Source organism: Cornus florida, unplaced genomic scaffold (genome assembly GCF_030987335.1).
Source record: "Cornus florida cultivar Cherokee Brave unplaced genomic scaffold, ASM3098733v1 CherokeeBrave_3.0.0_Hap2_Chr06, whole genome shotgun sequence".
NCBI classification, from domain to species: domain Eukaryota; kingdom Viridiplantae; phylum Streptophyta; class Magnoliopsida; order Cornales; family Cornaceae; genus Cornus; species Cornus florida.
Window position 1 is genome coordinate 41822851 of NW_026775576.1, and position 7496 is coordinate 41830346.

General features: G+C 39.5%; 1 pseudogene; it reads left to right on the forward strand.

The window, feature by feature from the left end:
* The first annotated feature begins 3133 nt into the window (after positions 1-3133).
* Positions 3134-5282, forward strand: LOC132313983 (extensin-2-like; annotated as a pseudogene).
* The last annotated feature ends 2214 nt before the right edge of the window (positions 5283-7496 follow it).

The following is a 7496-nucleotide window of genomic DNA, read 5'->3' on the forward strand; positions in this document are numbered from 1 at the left end:
CAAAAGTTATGATAAACACATTTTATTTTAAAGAGATAAAAAGGGGCAGAAGTGTAAGTTGATATTACTATTTTAAGGAAACAAAAATTTTGTGTGTTTTGTGTTGGAAGAAAATATGAATAAGTTTTTTTTTTTTTTTTTTTTTTTTTTTTTTTTAGGTAAGCTTTAATAAATAAGAAGAAGAATTTACATGAGTCCAAGTAGGACAATACAAGTCAAGCTAGGGACAACAAAGGTTGTCACCTAGAGAAGCAAAGAGAAGCAATCTAAACCAGAAACTGAAAGAATCAATAAAACAACACACAACAACCAATACAGCATCCTGTCATTAAGTGATTCTATTTAGTAATCCCAAAAGGCTATAATTCACTTCATCAATTCTAGCAGCAATGTTGTATGCTGGAGCAGTAATGTTGCAACTACTATCTTAAGAACCATGATTGTCCACGGCATAAGAGCATCCTTGAATGAAAAGCTGCTGGAGTGCTTCAGGGGAGCCAATCTTCCTCAATTCTGCACTAGACTTTAATTTCAGAGATGTAAACCTTGCTCTTATACAGTCCTTGATGCGCTGGATGATATGGTGGGGTGGAGATGATTTGTTCTTGAAGGCTCTTGTATTCCTCTCCTGCCATATGTAGTAAATGGCACATGAGAGAAGCAACTTGTGTGTAATGAAGTGGTTCTGTCTCAAGTTGTTGAGCACCATGCAATTAGGTTTCTCCAGTTAGTAGGCCGGATTGATGTAAAAACCTGCAGCATGCTGAATGAAATTCCAAATGATACCACTATACTGGCATTTGAAGAAAATGTGGTCCACTGACTCCTCAGCTGAAAGGCATAAGTAGCAAGCATTGGTATAGTGCTTCTTTACACAAATTTATTTTTACACAAGTTAGGTACTCATGAAAAGTCATTTTTACACAAATTTTTTTTTTTAATTTTTGTGTATTTCAAACTCTTAAAATGTTAAAAATATATATATACTCATTTATTTTCCGTACTATTTTCATCTAATCAATTTGAATTGTTGATATCTTCCATTATTTTTCGCAATAGGGAAAATGTTATACAAAATACCGTTCCATATAAAATCTGCATTTAGAAAATAAACTAGTAGTACTTTTGTAATTAAAAGGCATGACTACAAAACTTATCACTTGAAGTTTATAAAATAATAAACAAACATTTATCAATTTTAAAATCACACTACTACATCTCTAGAATGCCAAAGTCAAATACACTGATAACAACCCTAGTGAATTTACAGAAAAACATATCATGTCATAGTTCAAAAAATATTAAAATAGATTTGTAGATCATAAAAAAGCTGTAATTAAAGTAATTTATTATTATTATTTTTTTCTCTGCAATTATTGCAATTTGTAAGGAGAAGCCAAAGTATTTGGCTTAAACCTATATTTCTATGTCACACTCTTTTCAAGCCTCATTATTAAAGAAGCTTCTGATGGGGCTGATGGTTGGTCTCAACAGCCAATTGTGTTTATTTCCTTGAAAGTCTCATATTTATGCTTGAAGTATTTAACACTAATAATAATAATAAATAAATAAAAATGGAAGGAGGTCAAAAGCCTAAAGCCTTGATTTGTTCATAAGAACATTTCTTCAATAGGTTAGAATATGGTTCACAAAAAAAGAATCAAATTAATGGCGTGGTGAGATATGAGCTCTTTTCGCGATTTCATTTTGTGATATGAGCTCTCTTCTTTGAAGGTGAGGTTAGGAATTTGAGTTTCACGTGAGTCAATATGATGCGTAAAGTGACCCTGTGACTGTATTTTGTGATATGAGCTCTTTTTTCTTAAAAAAAGATTAAGAGTTCATGTCTTCTATAAATCAGTGTGATACATAAAGTGACTATACAATTGCATTTTATACCATAATAAAAAATAATAATGATCATGAAGTAATAAGATAATTTCATGTTCTAATGCATTGGATGATTGTATGAATTTATTGCAAATGCTTAAAACACTTTTAAAATACGATTTCATTTCCTTGGCAAAACCTTTGCTTCCATATTCTAACCATCAGCTTTGTCATAATGGACAGACAAAATTTTGACCCAAGAAAATGAAAAAGAAATGGAACAAAAAGACAAATTACCCAAGAAAATGAAAAAGAAATGGAACAAAAAGACAAATTACTAAGTCAAGCAAAACACATATCTAAACCACAGACAGAGTGGCTTGAGTGGTTAGCTTTCTTCACTAGGAGGACCTAAATTTTTAAGCTCTTAGGCTGCCTCAATGATGTTGAAGGCAACCAAAACCTATCTAAATATTATAGTTATAATTATTATTGTTTTTCAAATATAGAATGTGCCACTTCTAACCCACTCGTATACCTAGATGGAGTTACAATACTGGTTACTACTCAATTATGTACTTCCATACCAAGATTATGAATTTATGCGGGACTCATGGAATGAGTGGGTCCAACATTTCGGTTGAAACATTAATTCATGTAAAGTTACTATTAAAAAAAGGTTGAAATGTTGGGCTAGCATGAATTTAAGAAAAAAAGACTTATTGAAATTCATATATAAAACATTGCGACGGTGAATAGATATATGGACTCCAATAAGAAACAAAATTGAGAAGTTCAAGTAAATACAATACATACCCTTATTTTCAACATTCCTACTGTCATTTGCAAGGATAACCCTATTTAATTTAACGAACACTTAAATCCAGAACATGGTTTATAGTTTGACTTAAATCTCTCTATTTATTGCCTCATCAGCGAAGAAACTTCATACCCATTTGCCTAAAACGCATTATTGTCAGTGATAAAAAAATATTTGATCATACAGAATACATAAAGCATATTACCTACTCTCTGCATTGACTTGTTCATCGCCTACCATACACGGAATTGACGTCTTAGTGGGAAACCACATTTCAATAGATTTTTTTTATTAAAAAAATAAAAAAATAAAAAAAATGTGAGATAGGACTTGCATTGTTTTTGCCTTAATACAGCATGTTTACTCAATAAAAAACGTATCAAAATCACCAATGATTATATGGAACACTATATATATAGGCCAAGCTGGTCCTCTTCTTCATACAAACCAACATTTCTGACAACATATACCCTCTTTCCGGCGATGGGAAGCTCGGGGAAGTTGCGGCAATTGCCCCAACTTGTTTATGCAATGGCATTTTGCCTAATAGTCATTTGTGTAGCTGCCGATAAGCCTTATATTTATGCTTCACCACCACCACCTCCATACCACTACACGTCCCCACCTTCACCGTCCAAGTCACCGCCTCCTCCTTACCACTACACGTCTCCACCTCCACCAACCAAGTCACCACCTCCTCCATACCACTACACGTCCCCACCTCCACCATCCAAGTCACCACCACCTCCTTACCACTACACGTCCCCACCTCCACCTTCCAAGTCACCACAACCACCAAACCACTACACGTCCCCACCTCCACCATCCAAGTCACCACCTCCTCCTTACCACTACAAGTCCCCACCTCCACCATCCAAGTCACCACCACCTCCATACCACTACACGTCCCCACCTCCACCTTCCAAGTCACCACCACCTCCTTACCACTACACGTCCCCACCTCCACCGTCCAAGTCACCACCACCTCCATACCACTACACGTCCCCACCTGCACCATTCAAGTCACCACTTCCTCCTTATCACTACACGTCTCCACCTCCACCATCCAAGTCACCACCACCACCATACCACTACACATCCCCACCTCCACCTTCCAAGTCACCACCACCACCTCCACCATCTAAGTCACCACCACCTTCATACCACTACACGTCGCCACCTCCACCTCCATACCACTACACGTCTCCACCTCCACCATCCAAGTCACCACCACCTCCATACCACTACACGTCCCCACCTCCACCATCCAAGTCACCACCTCCTTCTTACCACTACACATCCCCACCTCCATACCACTACACGTCGCCACCTCCACCTTTCAAGTCACCACCACCTCCATACCACTACACGTCGCCACCTCCACCTTTCAAGTCACCACCACCTCCATACCACTACACGTCGCCACCTCCACCTTTCAAGTCACCACCACCTCCATACCACTACACGTCCCCACCTCCACCATCCAAGTCACCACCACCTCCTTACCACTACACGTCCCCACCTCCACCATCCAAGTCACCACCACCTCCTTACCATTACACGTCCCCACCTCCACCATCCAAGTCACCACCACCTCCATACCACTACACGTCCCCACCTCCACCATCCAAGTCACCACCACCTCCATACCACTACACGTCCCCACCTCCACCATCCAAGTCACCACCACCTCCATACCACTACACGTCCCCGCCTCCACCATCCAAGTCACCACCACCTCCATACCACTACACGTCCCCGCCTCCACCATCCAAGTCACCACCACCTCCTTACCACTACACGTCCCCGCCTCCACCATCCAAGTCACCACCACCTCCATACCACTACACGTCCCCGCCTCCACCATCCAAGTCACCACCTCCTCCTTACCACTACACGTCCCCGCCTCCACCATCCAAGTCACCACTACACGTCCCCACCTCCGCCTTCCAAGTCACCACCTCCTCCTTACCACTACACGTCCCCACCTCCGCCATCCAAGTCACCAGCTCCTCCTTACCACTACACGTCCCCACCTCCACCTTTTAAGTTTCCACCACCTCCATACCACTACACGTCCCCACCTCCACCATCAAAGTCACCACCTCCTCCTTACCAGTACACGTCCCCACCTCCACCATCCAATTCACCACCTCCTCCTTACCACTACGCGTTCCCACCTCCACCTTCCAAGTCACCACCACCTCCTTACCACTACACGTCCCCACCTCCACCATCCAAGTCACCACCACCTCCATACCACTACACGTCCCCACCTCCACCAACTAAGTCACCACCTCCTCCTTACTACTACACGTCCCCACCTCCACCTTCTAAGTCACCACCACCTCCATACCACTACACGTCCCCACTTCCACCATCCAAGTCACCACCTCCTCCTTACCACTACAAGTCCCCACCTCCACCATCGAAGTCACCACCACCTCCATACCACTACACGTCCCCACCTCCACCATCCAAGTCACCACCACCTCCATACCACTACACGTCCCCACCTCCACCAACCAAGTCACCACCTCCTCCTTACTACTACACGTCCCCACCTCCACCATCCCCATCACCACCGCCTCCTTACTATTACAAGTCTCCACCACCGCCAAAAGGCTACTAAGCTAATGACTGGCTTCTGCATCAGCTGTTGTGTTACAAAGAATAATTAACTTCTTTCTGAACAGGTGCCTGAAAACGTTTTTGGGCGTCAACTATCTTTGTGAATTAGAAGGGTCCCCAACTAAGATCCTTTTTGGTAATATTTTATTTAAATTTCATTCAATTGTATCATTTCTTGTAAGCAATAAAAGCATAAGAATTCATATGCGGAGAGAAAGCAAAAAATATTGCAATTGTCAGTTATGCTTCCTAGTTATTCCCAGTTTTGTCACATGTACATTTATTGACTTCTAGTTGGATTCAAAAATGTGTATTAACCCATTGTCAAATTTGAATAATAATGCAAGATATGGGTAAACGATGGTGATACTGTAATATACTTGGCACAATGGTAAAAGTTTGCTTGGCAAGTGTGAAAACGAGTTTAACCTAAGAATGGACACTTTGTGAAAAATAATACAAAGCAAGGTTAATCTTCTATGTTTTTTCCTTGCATCATTATTGATCAAAAAGGCATGAACATAATTGATAAGCATGTTTGGTTCAATCACAACTGTTTTATTAAAATTGAGTTTTATTTTAAATTTTTTTCCTAAAGGTAAAGCAAGTATATTGAGAGAAGGTAATGTTACTGAGAACTAAGCTTGCTAATGATCTTTGTTAACTTTAGGGTTTTATTTATTTATTTCAGGGCAAGAATAAGAGAGATTTTGTTAAATAGCTAAAATCAAAGGTTTCACTCAGAGATATCATCAATAAAAGCATTTTTCTCCTCTTAATAGCAGTGAATCCATGAGCAACCACATTGCATTTCCTCCTTATCCAGCAGAGCTTCAGATCAAGGATTTTTCCTTACTGGCTTAGGGTCAAGAAATTTATTTAAAAAAGACAGGTATGATTATCTCTTCTCGATTCTTGTCTGGAAAAAAAAAATGAGAGGGTAAAAGAGATAGATCAATGAAAGAGATTGATCAATGACTAATGTGTAAGGGATGAATTAGACGAGGGTTGTAAAAAAGTGATGCGCAAAGAGGGTTTATAGAGAAAGATAACAACAAATAAAAAGATATTAAGGCTACATATTAATGAAATGGGAATAGAATGCAGGTGAAAATGAAATGAGAATCGCAAAGGATTTGAATGATTATTCTCATTCTTCTATAATATTGTTTAAAAGAAATGGTGGTGGCGGTGACAGTGGTGGTGGTGCCAATGGGGATGGTGGAAGGTGGTGGCCATTGTTGAAACAGTGGCAGAAGGTGTTGACAGTGGTTGAAAGTGTCGAAGGTGGTAACGACACTAATAGTGGCGATGGCAGTAACAGTGTGATGGTGGAGGTCGTTTCAAGTTCAGTCACAGAATGGCCTAGGACTCATCCAATTCGCTTCAACAGACAGACATGGTTCTGTAGTCAAAACAGCTTCGTCCTCTAGCTAACTATCCAGACATTTAAATGACGTCTTAGATATACGAATACCCTATCCATATAGTTCATCTGAAATCTTGGTTCAAACTTGGCCATTAATCAGTTTAGAGCATGTTAAGGCGGTGTGGTGGTAGTGGAAGGTAGCCATGGTGGTGGTGACCGAGGTGGAAGGATCGAGTGTCAAAGGTTTTTTTTTTTTTTTTTTGAGAGAGGATAATTTGAAGTGGTGTTATTTTTATAAGGGTCAAATGTTTAAACACACCCTTAAAGTTCACATTTTGTGCATTTAAAACACTATTGTGTATATAAGTTCTTATTGATTTTTAAAATGTTGCAAATAAAGATTTTCCCTTACCATAAAGATTTGCCATTAGCATATGACAGTTAGATAATCATTTGCATCGCACATGACATATTTCACATCGACCAAAAACAGCCCTTCTCTCTTCTAAAAAAATATCTTTCAACATATAATATATATTTACGCATATATATAAGTCCTCTCCAATCATAATTCGTAGTATCGGTCATGTTTGTAGTCGCGGTATAACGAATTCGGACAAAATCAGTATAAACTAACTCAAAAACTTATTTTTTTAAAAAAAAAACCCTAACTGTCAGCTTTTTTCCTGATTTGTAGTTCAATTGTACGGGTGGGCTTAATCTCGTAACCAGTTAAATGGCTTATGGCAGCATTGCGACCATTCTGTTTTCTTCGATCGATCACACTGTAATCGTTCTAATCATTTCAAAATGGATCGAACCTCTTGTCTTTATTCTTAGGAAATT